We start from the raw sequence: 13,171 nt of genomic DNA, 5'->3' as shown, positions 1-13,171 counted from the left end.
GAGGAGGGGCAGTGGTGAAGCCGGTTGGTACCCTTGGGGTCCCCTGCTTTCCCTGGGATGCCATGAACAGTAACCACGTCCACAAGCCACCAGCAACCCCCACCACACCACACTCATACGGTGGACACGTATAAGGTCAAGTGACCTATTTTGACCAAAGACAGGCACAGCCAACAAAAATTAGACTCCTCCTATTCCACCACCCTCTGAGATGGTTGAGGAAAGAGTACTTTCAAAGTTTTTATCTGAACATACCTTTCCTTCTAGAATCGTAGGAAAGGCTTGCCCAGAAATGGCTCTTAGCTTGTGATGCCACTGCTGACGTAGGACAGCAGGACAAGGTGGTCTGAACCATAACACTGCCTGGAGCCTCCTCCCTTAATTCCATGCCAGCTCCAGTCCATCCTTCAAGGCTGGCTAAGGTCTCCCTTCCTTGGAGCTCTTCCCGACCATTCCTACCCCCAGAGTGTCCATGGCACAGTCCCGGTCCTCACTAGCGTTCCTGTAGTCCTGGGTGTACTGTTCAGGGAAGCACGCGGGCTTCACAGTCAGGCTGCTGGGTTCCAGGGGTGGCTTGACCACGGGCAGGATCTGCAACTCTGAGCCATGGACTTGACAGTAGCTTCCTCAATCTCTTTGTTTACAAAATGGGCACAACCCATTGTACCTACCCCATTGGGTGGTTGTAAGGATTAAATGATTTGGTTCCTGCCACATAGTAAGAGCTTTATAAATGGTCAATTTTCTCTGGATAGCATGTATTTTTCAATTTCATATCCTGTAACTTAGCTTTCTATAGTCGACATCTTCTTGATGGGAATACTTTAGGTATTTCAGTTGAGCTGGCTATCTCCTGTGCCTTTTTGTAATCTTCATAGCACCCAGCAGAAAGGTACACACAAGAGTTAGGACTGACTTACTGCTAGATACAGGTTACAAATTGGCAAGAGCAAAGTCTTGTGGTCTGCAAAATAGATGATACCAATCTGGAAGTCATGGGTCAGTGTGCCTTTCTTTCAAAGGCATCCTGTTTCTGATAGACTTTGTTATGAAACAAACTACCCTAAAACATGGTGGCCTAAAAATAATGGTACATTATGTCTCATGGTTCTGGGGTTTGACTAGGGAGTTCTGTTGGTCCATAGAATTCAGCTGGGGGTAAGTGGGACTCGAAAGTCCAAGACGGCCTCATTCATGCCTACCGGTTGACGCTGGCTGTTGGCTAAGCTTCTTGGTTCTTTGACAGGTGACTTTGCACCCTCCAGTCGGTCAGGCAGGGTTTCCACAGAGCAGGCAGGGGGCCGTGGGAATCTAAGGATATGACAGTCAGAGCTTTATCACCAAGTGTAGGCTCTGAAGCTCCCAGTATCACATTCACCATATTCTATAGAGCAAACCAAGTCAGAAGACCAGTCCAGATCCGAGGAGTGGAGAAATAGCCTCGGCTCCTTGATGGGGGCAGTGGCAATGCCAGATTGCCCCGGAGGTGTAGACACAGGGAGTCCTGACGCATCGGAGGTCAGTATTGCTAACCATCAACTGTACATCCCTGGTAAGAGGTTTGGTGAACTCGTGGGATGACAGTCTTGATAACCTCTCTCTGTTGTGCTTCACAACCCAATGGAGGTATTTGCAACCATTGGCTGTTTTGATATTCACAGAAGTGCAAAATTCCTCGAGGCAGGAAGGAGAGGAATGACCATCTTCACAGGGTAGACTAGAAAGCTGCAGTTCGACAGCTTCCCCGACTCAAAACCAGTTTTTAACAGAATTGCTCTATTAGGACTGTTACCTCTTTTTATTAGGAAATATTTGTCCCACAACAAGTGTGGAGAGTACTAGAAACACCAACCTGTGTGACTACTACCTAGTTTGAAGACTGGAATGTCAGACATTCCTCTGAAGCCCCCTGTGCCTCACAGCCCAGCCCCGTACCCCACATTTCTACATAACCACACTCCGGGATCACGGCCGTCTTGAATTTGGTGTGTATCATTCCTGTGCGTACTCCTTCCGTTTTATAAATACATTTTTATTCAGAAATAGTATCTCCCATTTTTCATTGTTTCTAAGAAAAGGCACACTCTTCACATTTTAATATCTCTGAAATCAGGATTCTTTTATAATTAATGGCGTCTTACAACAGCTGTCAGCCAGGTGGCAGCTGTGACAGAGCCCTTCTGCCAGCACATCCTCCGACATCAAAGGTGTCAGGAAAACGCTTGTGGAAAATTGTGGAGACAATAGGAGGGCACTTGGTTTACCCTTAGGACCAAAATAATTGCAAGGAAAGCGGATGTGGGAGCTGGGAAGTCCGAAGTGTTTAGTAGTGTTCTAAGAGCAAGAGTCTAAAGGTTAGCTATGCCTGGTTGGAAAAATAGTTTATGAACTCAGAGCCAGGGGCGCCTGGGTGGCTCAGTGGGTTAAACCCTCTGCCTTCAGCTCAGGTCATGATCTCAGGGTCCTGGGATCAAGCCCCGCTTCGGGCTCTCTGCTCAGTGGGGAGCTGCTTCCTCCTCTCTCTCTCTCTCTCTCTCTCTCTGCCTACTTGTGATCTCTCTGTCTGTCAAATACATAAATAAATAAATAATCTTTAAAAAAATAAAAAAAGAGAGAACTCAGAGCCAATGACAGTTTTTTTTAATAAGTTCTTTTCAGAAATGTTAGATCACCACTCCTCTGCTTGGACGGAGGATGGGGAAAACAGACATCAGGAATTTTGAGTCAAAAGGCTGAGAAGAGAGTTTCAATGTGGAAATTAAACGAGGAATTCCTTAACTGATTTATTCCACTTACGTTTTCTTTTTGAGTGTATACAGAAAAATAATATATGATAAAAAACAAAACAAAAAAACCCTCTCTTCAGATACAGGGCTTCAAATTAGGAGACAAGAAAGCGTTTTTCAGAGTTTCTCAGCCTTTTTGTCTAATGGTGCACAAAGATATGGTGTATCTCACCACCTTTAGGATTAGGGTGTCCAGTTGCACCCGCATTTCTGCTAACTTGGCTTGTTTGCTCAACATCACACTACTGAAACTTTTTAATCAACGTAGCCCCCATTCATTCATTGTAACCACTGTATAAAATTCTCTTGAGTGACTACGACGCCTTCTACGTGTCGATTTTCCCCATTCTCCTACCGATGAGCAGTCTAGACAGCATCCACTTTATTTCAAAGACTACAGTTCTGACCATCTTGTTCATACCTTCTTGTCAAAAGAATTTCTGGATCCCAGCGCGCACACATCTTCACTTCACTAGACATTCCCATGTTGGTCTCCAGAGCATTTGTCTGGTTCCCATCCTCACTAGAAGCGTGGGAGAGGTCCCAATGCAAGAAAGCCTTAACTGGGTTCCCAGGCTGCTCTCTGAATCCCTCCAACTCACTCCCCTACATAGTCCAAGTGGCCCCTAAGATACAGAGCAGATCAAGTCACAGCCGCACTCGGAACCCTCCAGTGGGTTAACGCTATGCTCCCTGACAAGATCTCATGGCTTACAAGTGGCGCTAACGTAGGCCTACAGCCTCTTTCCTTGTTAAGCCTGGGTCATACAGGTCTACCCACAATGGTACAATCCAGCAACTTCATGATCCTTTTATATATATATATAATATATATATAAATTAATACATTAAAAATGTACAGTGTAATATATGTATATACTACACTATACATTAACTAACTTGAATTTTTTAAAAAAGTGTATATATATACACATATATACACACATAAAGTGTATATATAATATAAAAGTGTACATATACACACTTTAAAAAATTAATTTATTATATAATTTATTATAGAATTAAAAAGTGTATATATACACTTTTTTAAAAATTAAATTATTTATTATATAATTTATTATATAATTTAAAAGTGTGTGTGTGTGTGTATATATATTAAAAAATTAAAAGTTAGTTAATGTATAGTGTCGTATTGGTTTCAGGAGTGGAACTTAATGATTCACCATTTCCATACAACACCCAGTGCTCACCACACCAAGTGCCCTCTTTGATGCCCATCCCCCATTTAACCCATCCCCCCACCCAGCGCACCCCCATCAACCCTCAGTTTTCTTCCTATAGTTAAAAGTCTCTTATGTTTGCTTCCTTCTGTTTTTATCTTATTTTATTTTTCCTTCTCTTCCCGTTTGTCTCTTTTGTTTCTTAAATTCCATGTGAGTGAAATCAAATATTTCTCTTTCTTTGACTGATGTATTTTGCTTAACATAATACACTTTAGTTCCATCCACATTGTTGCAAATGGCACGATTTCATTCTCCCTTTTTAAAATTTTTTAGAGATTTTATTTATTTATTTGACAGAGAGAGAGAGAGTGCGCATGCACAAGCAAGGGGAGCTGCAGGCAGTGGGGGAGGGAGAAGCAGACTCCCCGCTGAGCAGAGAACCCGATGTGGGACTTGATCACAGGACCCTGGGACCATGACCTGAGCAGAAGGCAAAGGCTTTAACCCACTGAGCCACCCAGGGGCCCCAAGATTTCATTCTGTTTGATCGCCAAGTAAGATTCCATTATTTATGTATATATAATGGAATATATAAATATATATATATATATATATATATATATATTTCCACATCTTCTTTATCTATTCATCAGTTGATGGACATTTGGGTTCTTTCTATAGTTTGGCTATTGTTGATAATGCTGCTATAAACATTGGGGTGCATATGCCCCCTTCGGATCACTCTTTTGTGTGCTTTGGATAAATACCTAGTAGTGTAGCTGCTGGAGATCCTTTTAGTTCCTAGCATGAGACATACCCCTTCTCTCCCCCCAATCTCTGCACATGCCACTTCCTCTCTGGAATGCTCTCTCCCATAAACACACACCTGTCCCACCCAGCTCCCAGTTTTGCTAACTAATTCTACTCACCCTTCATGTCTAAGCTTACCCATCTCTTTCTCTTCAGAGTCCTTGGTCTTCCCCTCCCCCACCCACTCAGGGTGCCTCTCCAGTATACACTGTAGCATGCTTTATAGCAACTTCCTCCATGTGACACCCTCACACAGTGCTGAGGTCACCTCTTTGCTTATGTGGGCTCCCACTAGACTTCAAGCCCCCCAAAATGGTGATGGAGGGGGACATTGTCTGTCTTGTTCACTGCTGTCTTCTCACCCAAGAGACAGTTTACATGGTGTTCAGTGGATACTCTATCCGTTGTATGAACGTGAGCATGAAGCAAGTCGGCCCTTGAACCCAAATTTGACGGCTGGTGGCTTGCAAAGCCTACTACAGGCACGCATGCCCTCCTAGACTATTCTTCCTAAATCCGCAAATTTCTAGCAGAGGGCCCAGGTGGGGTGCCCAAGGCACCGTGAAGGGGAAATGCCAAAGACATATGAAATTTGGGCATCAAATTACGGAAACTCCTTCCGGTTCCTTGCAACTGACAGCCTTCCAGGCGGGCTCTCGAATCTAGGCATGTGTGTGTCCAGGACAAGTCTGTGCTGCACGACAGAGGAGGGATGGAGTCCACGGGGACAGTTCTGCTTGCGGCTGCCTATGATGCACAGCTGGGGTAATGGAAGGCACATCTGGAGATGTTTGAGAAGCAATTAGACATTCTAGAAATAGAATGGAAACAAAATGGAAAAGGTTGAAGTTAACACAGAGATATTAAAAATAGTCGGGGATTATTTTGAAAGAACGTGCTCTAGTTTTCCAATGTTTTCTAAGACAAGAAATGAATCTGGCAGATCCTGACAGCCCAGTGCTACAACTCAAGAAAAAGGCTAAAAACATTCAGAGTTTAGGTCTATACTATGGATTTGGGGCAGAATAATACAATCTGGAATTTAGGAACGCAACATCTTCTGAGTTAAGCAGCATAGGTTGGCAGCTCCTAAATCAGTGGCTCTTATACTCTGGGATGCATCCAAATAACGAAAAGGCCGCTCGTGGCTGGACCCTACACTCAAGAATTTCTGATTCACTCCGTCCGAATGAGGCAAGGAATTGATATTTCTAAAAAGGTCCTAGAGTAACGGGAACAAAATCTTGAAATTTGCTATAGCCTGGGTGAACCTCAAAAACGTGATAAGTGAGAGAAGCCAAGACACAAATGGCCACTTCGGGTGTGATTCCGTTTATACGACATATCCAAAATAAGCAAATCCGCACAGACAGAAAGCAGATTCCTGGGTGCCAGGGGCCGAGGGGAGGGGATAATGAGGAGTGACTGCCTAATGGGTAGGAATTTCCTTTTAGTTGATGAAAATGGTTCACAGCCAGATAGAGGGGATAGTTGCACAGCGCCCAACCATGTAATTAAGTGAGAATGAGTTCTGTAATTTAAAATGGTCGCTTGGATGTGATGTGAGGGTTAGCTCCACTTTTAAAAGTTCCTAGGTTTCGGGGTGACTGAGTGGCTGAGTGGGTTAAAGCCTCTGCCTTCGGCTCAGGTCATGATCTCGGGGTCCTGGGATCGAGCCCCACATCGGGCTCTCTGCTCAGCAGGGAGCTTGCTTCCTCCTCTCTCTGCCTGCCTCTCTGCCCACTTGTGATCTCTGTCCATCAAATAAATAAATAAAATCTTTAAAAAAAAGTTCCTAGATTTGTGAGGACTGCTGGTCCAGGGACCACAACTGAGAACCATTGGCTCAAGTTAGAGTCACACAGAGGAGAAGAAACTGAAGGAGGGCTGAAGGTTCTAGACCCACGTAGGTCTATGACTAAGAACTCTGGAAGTCTGAAGTTTGTTGTTACCTTGAAATCTTTCTCACTTTGGGCTGGGACCCAAAAGTGGTAGCCACTGCACATTGCACACTGAAGCCCTTAGCCCCCGAAGCAAAGGAGGAAGCCGAAAACCAGTTTTGCCCTTCCTCACTCATCATCTGCCTCTGGCTTCTAAAGCGGGTTTGATAGGGTGGGGAGAAGTTGTGTAACAGAGAAGAAACATTTTTGGATGTCATCACTGGTGTTCTGGGAGGCTGACCTCATGTGCTGGGGAAGGGATGAGAATCCCTCCCTTTCACTTCCGGCCAACTCTGTCTCCTAACACTGCTGTCCTGAGGCTCTTACTGTTTGTAAAGCACTTGAGAAGGAGGAGACCATTTTATCCCAATTGCGACGTGGCAAAACAGGGTTGAACCTGGAGCCAGAAGAACTAGGTCTTACTCTCGGTTCTGCCTCTCTTTGGTTGACTGTCTTGACCAACTTGCTTACTTTTCTCTGTGCTTGTTTCCTCATCTGGAAAATGGGAATAAGAATAACTGCTTTACAGGGTTCTTTTTTTTTTTTTTTTTTAGATTTATTTATTTATTTATTTGAGAGAGAGAGTGAGAGAGAGCATGAGCAGGGAGAAGTTCAGAGGGAGAAGCAGACTCCCCATGGAGCTGGGAGCCCGATGTGGGATTCAATCCCGGAACTCCGGGATCATGACCTGAGCCGAAGGCAGTCGTCCAACCAACTGAGCCACCCAGGCGTCCCCCTTTACAGGGTTCTTGTGAGACACAGACAAGGTGATCTCAAATTACTGTGATGATCTCGCAGAGTTACGATGTCACCGTACTTTTGTCTTCACTGATTCAGTTCCTTCATCTCATCACATCCTGTGAGCGATGCTTCCTCTCACCTTCTGTGGCTGAAAGATGGCATTTACATGGACCGCAACACATTTGGGTATTATTAGAGAAAAATCAACGCTGTTGTAGAAGACAAAAAGGAATGGGATGTATAGATACATAGATTGATCACGTAGGGACACAACAGAGTATGTCAAGCAGGCAAACATTTTTCTGGGGAAAAAGTGGAAGGACCAGGAGACATCTAGTAATCATGACATAATCCATATTCTTGAGACCTTAAATTGACCCCAATGGTGATGATGACCCTCTGGCCCTTTATGTTTGGTGCCCAAGAAATCTTGATGAAGACCATAGCTGCTCATCAGGCTACGGGATAAACTAGAGCTGTGGCCAGATGTACTTGCCCCTGTATTTCATCAAAGGATCAAATGTGTGCTGTTGACTCGAGACCTTACATCTGCCAATTTGCCTTGCTCAAACCATCTACCCTGGTCCATGTAGCCATACTATCATGAGTAGGAGGGTCAATGGTTACCAGGAGCTAGGGTTTGCTGGACATGGAGGTAGGGATTGACTACAAATGGGTGAGACATAGAAGAATTTGGAGGAGAGAGTGGAATTGTTCTGTATCTTGATTGTGGTGATAGTTTCATGACTGTATTTGCCAAAATTCACAAAATCATAAATGGAAAGGGATGAATTTTATTGCATATAAATTATACCTTCATTAAAAAAAAACAACTAGGATATCCAAGTCCTTCCCCCAAAATATGACAGTTTGTTTGTTCTGGGATAGAGCCTAGAGATTGTTTTATAAAAGCTCCCCATGTGGGAAATATCTGCTTCTGTCCAAGATGGAGTTAACAGGGAGGGAGTTTTTCCTTCCCGCCCAAGGGAGCTAAAAGCAAAACAAAAACAGACAAAATATGAAAGAACAGTTTTCAAGTCTTTGGACATCAGGCAACCAAGGACCATGAACCCTGCAATTGGAAGGTCATAAATTGTTCATTATCTTGATTTTGGTGATGATCTCATGGATGTATACACATATATTAAAACTTACCAAATTGTTCACTTTCCTTATGTACACTCTGTTGTACGTCAGTTATAATGCCATAAAGGTATTTTGTTTGTTTGTTTTAGTTCCCCAAGTGATTTCAAGAGTATAGATAGAGTTGAAAGTCATTAGCCCAAACATATGACCTTACTTGGCTCTGGGATCTAATATCCCTTGTTCCTAATAATTTGGCCGCGGGATCTAATATCCCTGTTCCTAGTAATTTGACTCCAACGGAATGCAGCTAAAGAACATAAAATATTAAAGTTCATTAGAAGACTTACTTTGCTTAAATGGAACTCATTCTGGAAAATAAGTTGGCACTTGCAAAAATAATATTTTTTGCTAATGATTCTTCTGATAGCTCACTGGAAAGAAAGAGGAGCTCAGCCTTCCATGAAAAATTTTTTAAAAGTTTAGTACAAAACACATTAATGATGGCTGCTGGGCAGTTTACGATATGCATTAAAAGCTTTAACACTGTTGATAACTTTCGACTCGGGATTTGAACTAAGGAACTAGGAAACGGGCAGTGTTCTAAATAGCAAAACACATGAACGAACTCAGAGTCCAAGCAGAGGGGAGCAGGTGCAGTCGGAATCGAGTAGGTCTGGTTCAAAGAATGTCGTGGAAGAACAGTCAATGACAAGAAAATGTCTGCCAGGTAGGGTGCTTTTGGCTCCAAGTAGCAGAAGATCTTACCCAGTGGGAACTACAAAGCTGTTTATGTCAGCACATGACAAGATGCCCTGTTTGGGGATGGTTGTGAGGGGGAACTCAGAAGCTTGGCAAGAAGCAACAGTGCTAGTTCTGACAGACTTTCTTTTCCTGGCGCGTCCTCTCAGGCTTGCTCCTTCCCCTCGCCAGCCTGCAAGATGGCTGCCCTGGTTTCTGACACCTCCAGGGTGGGGAAGGACAGGCTTCTTCCTGCAGGTCAGTTTTTTGGGGTTTTGTTTTTAAGACGAAAAGAACGTTTTCCACAAGCTTCCGACAGACTTCCCGCTGGTCTCTTTGGCCAAAATAATCTCACATGCTTATTCCCAAGCCAGTCACTGACAAGACCAGGGGAATTATCTGGAAGGGCTTAGACCAATTAAGTTTAATTCCCCCCGGGGGCTGGAGAAGAACCCAGCTTTCCCTCCGGCATAAGGCTGGCCTATATCTGAACAAAATCAGGGCTGCCTGGCAAAGCAGAAAGGAGAGAAATGGCTATTAGCTAGGCTAACACCAACTAACACAAAAATGAATTTAGATAGGCCCAGGAAGAAAGAATGAAATGTTATACATTTAAAAAAAAAAAAGATTTCATTTATTTGACAGATAGAGATCACAAGTAGGCGGAGAGGCAGGCAGAGAGAGGGGGGGGGAGCAGGCCCCCCACTGAGCAGAGAGCCCCATGGGCCTCCCTCCCAGGACCCTGAGATCATGGCCTGAGCCAAGGCAGAGGCTTAACCCACTGAGCCATGCAGATGCCCCAATGTAATGCATTTTTTTTAAACGTCATGTCGGGTTGATGGGATTACACACAGTATTTGTTTTTCTTACATCAGCTTTTCCCTTTGTCCCCTAAATTTTCTGTAATGAGTATCTAATGTGTTTGAACAACAACAGCAAAAAAAAACCTCAAGATATGTTCTCTTCAGTATTTACAGCCCTCACCAGGGCTTTTTGGAAAGTAAATACTAACAGTGGTTACATAAGATGAAACCAGGGAATTCAGCTGAGGCTGGAATCTGTCTGGTGCAGCCTCCAAGGCGTGGGTGGGGGTGGGGGGTCCTCCGGCACCCATGTGTGTCACTAGGACCTGGGGGCCCCACGGAGATGCCAGCAGGCCTGCCTGAGGGGGCTGCCCCCACCGCTGGAAGACTGTGATCAGCCCCTTCTCTTCTCAAACCAGAGGGCTGGGCAGCCCAAACCAGATTCCACGCCAGTCCTCAGAGCCCAGGGTGGGTGGGGGGGGGAGGGCAAAGGAGTCACTGTAGACCAGACTAGAAAACGGGGTTACCCTGGGACCCCGGGCCCCGCCACAGGCCGGAAGATAGGGCTAGAAGAACGGCAATGGAAGGTATGGAAAAGAAGACAAAAAGTAGCAAGGTCACTCTGTGCCCCCGGAGCACAGGTGCAGTAACTTGGCTCGGGGGCACATACAGGTAGTGGCCGTCTCAGGCTGGAACAGTGGTCCCATGTACCCTGAGCATCACGGAAGGCCGCTTCTCAGGCCATACCTGGGGCTCAAAGGGATGAAGGAGACCAAGAATTGGCCAAGAGTTGGCCAATACTGAGCAAAGGCATTCAACAGCCAAGATGTTCTTTGACCATCTACATTTAGTCACTGAGCTTTTGAGCTTCTCTCTCAAACCCTACCCAGCCTGGCTTTCTGCATCCAGCCAGACGCTGGGGGAGATGAGCGAGGTGGCCCCAGGGGACACCAAACCCAGCAGCTGTAGAGTAACCCAGACCTCAGTTCCTATGGGACTCCACCACCTCCCAGCTGGGCACATTTGGACAAGCTCCTTCACGACTCTCTGCCTTTTTTTTTTCCCCCACCTGTAAAATGGGGCTAAGGCTGCTTAAGGCATTACACAAGCGAGCTCATGCAAGGTCTGACAAACGCCCCTTCTGTGTAAGTGATGATGCTGGATGGGTCGCAGTTGCTCAAAGCACACCCCCAGCGGGTGCAAGGAGTCCCCTCCCCCTCCCTCACCATGGGCTCTGAGCTTCGGTATTAATTGAACGCTCTGAGGCCAGGACTCTGGAGCTGTTGGAGTCACTTTTCTGAATGAGCTTCTAATGGGGGCAGGTCCCTCCCCCCCCCAAAAAAAATAAATGAGTCTTTGAAAATGATACCCGGCTAACTTCACCTGCTCACAGCTGGACCACCTTCCGCCCAGGAAGTGAGCTCTGGCTCTGGGGAAAAACAGATTATGCCTGAGGGGCTAAAGGGAGAAAGTCAGTTTAAGAGCACTTCCATCTGGAAGGATTATGCGGGTGCCGGGAGGGATGGGACCTGAGAAGGAAGGAAGAGACAGCAACCTCAGCCAGATGCTGGAGCGATTCTTCCGTCTGGGAGAAGCTGCAACTTTGATTTCCATCCTTTGGAAACGTTGAGTTCTTTGCTGTTCCCTGTGTGGGGGTGTAGCCCAGCTCAGGGAACAGCTCAGGAGAGCTTAGGGAAGATGGATAGTGAATTCTTGCCAGTGAACTTTTCTGGGCCATCAGAGGGCTTCATTCATTCCCTGTAAGACCCCGTAGTCCTGCAGTGGACACTAGGGCATCTCTTCAGTGGGGAGCATAGTCTGGGTTGCCCATCTGGACACTGAATTCGGGTTCAGCAGCCATTGCAACTGTCCGGAATTGGGGGATGGTGGGGGAACGTGGGGCATATGAAGATGTGAACTCTCAAGGTCGTGTTTCTTTATCTCCCTTGCCTAAACTAAAAGGGGGCCCCTACAGAACTCACCAGGCTGTTAAAATCCCATTTCATGACAAAATGTGGCCAATGTATCAGAGTCTTTGTACATCCCCCTCTTTTTTTAACCTAGAATGTTTTATTTTAATGTTGTTATCAAAAATCTTAATTTAGTTTTTTTTAAAGATTTTTGGGGCTTTTTGCTTTTTAAAATTTTTTTTTAATAAACATATAATGTATTATTTGCCCCAGGGGTACAGGTCTGTGAATCGCCACATTTACACACTTCACAGCACTCACCATAGCACATACCCTCCCCAATGTCCATAACCCAACCAACTTCTCCCTACCCCCCTCACCCTGCCCTGGCAACCCTCAGTTTGTTTTGTGAGACTAAGAGTCTCTTATGGTTTGTCTCCCTCCCGATCCCATCTTGTTTCATTTATTCTTTTCCTACCCCCCCAACCCCCCATATTGAACCTAGAATGTTTTGATGAGTTTCTGTATTTTATCTAAGAAAAAGAGTGCATTTGTGAAAATAAGGAGTGGTATTTTCCAAGTTTGCATTTTGATGAACTGTTCATTTCAGATCTCAGAGATCATACAGCTACTGAGTTTAAACACATGGGGGAACTTAGACTCAGAGGTAAAAGGGCTTATCCTGAGTCTCAGTGCTTGCTGGTGGTTGGCCCAAGACTGGAGCCTGGGGCTTCATGTAAATACTTAATGGATTTGGGTGTGTATTTACTACTTTATACAAGTTTATACTAGTAAATAATCCCTTTATTAGATATGTCCTTTGAAAACATCTTCTCCCCTGGTTCCTCCCCCCAAATAGTAACTAATCTTTATTTCAGGGTAATACATATCCGTCTTTTAAGGAGCCCAATAGCACTACTGAATTTACAACTGGAAACGATAGTCCCCATCTTTGAAAGTAGCTCCTCAGAAAGAGGGCCACCTCCTAACCTGTCCCCTGCTCCCTCTGGCTTGTGCCTCCATGTTTTAAAATAATCTGTTAATACTGAATTTCTTTCTTTTTTTTAAGAATCTATTTATTTATTTAGAGAGAGCCCACGCACATGGGCAGGGGGAGGGGCAGAGGGAGAAAAAGAGAATCTCAGGCAGACTGTGTGCCAAGTGCAGAGGCCC

The sequence above is a fragment of the Neovison vison genome, chromosome 9, assembly GCF_020171115.1.
Source record: "Neovison vison isolate M4711 chromosome 9, ASM_NN_V1, whole genome shotgun sequence".
Classification (NCBI taxonomy): domain Eukaryota; kingdom Metazoa; phylum Chordata; class Mammalia; order Carnivora; family Mustelidae; genus Neogale; species Neogale vison.
Note: the sequence above shows the minus strand (reverse complement) of the source record.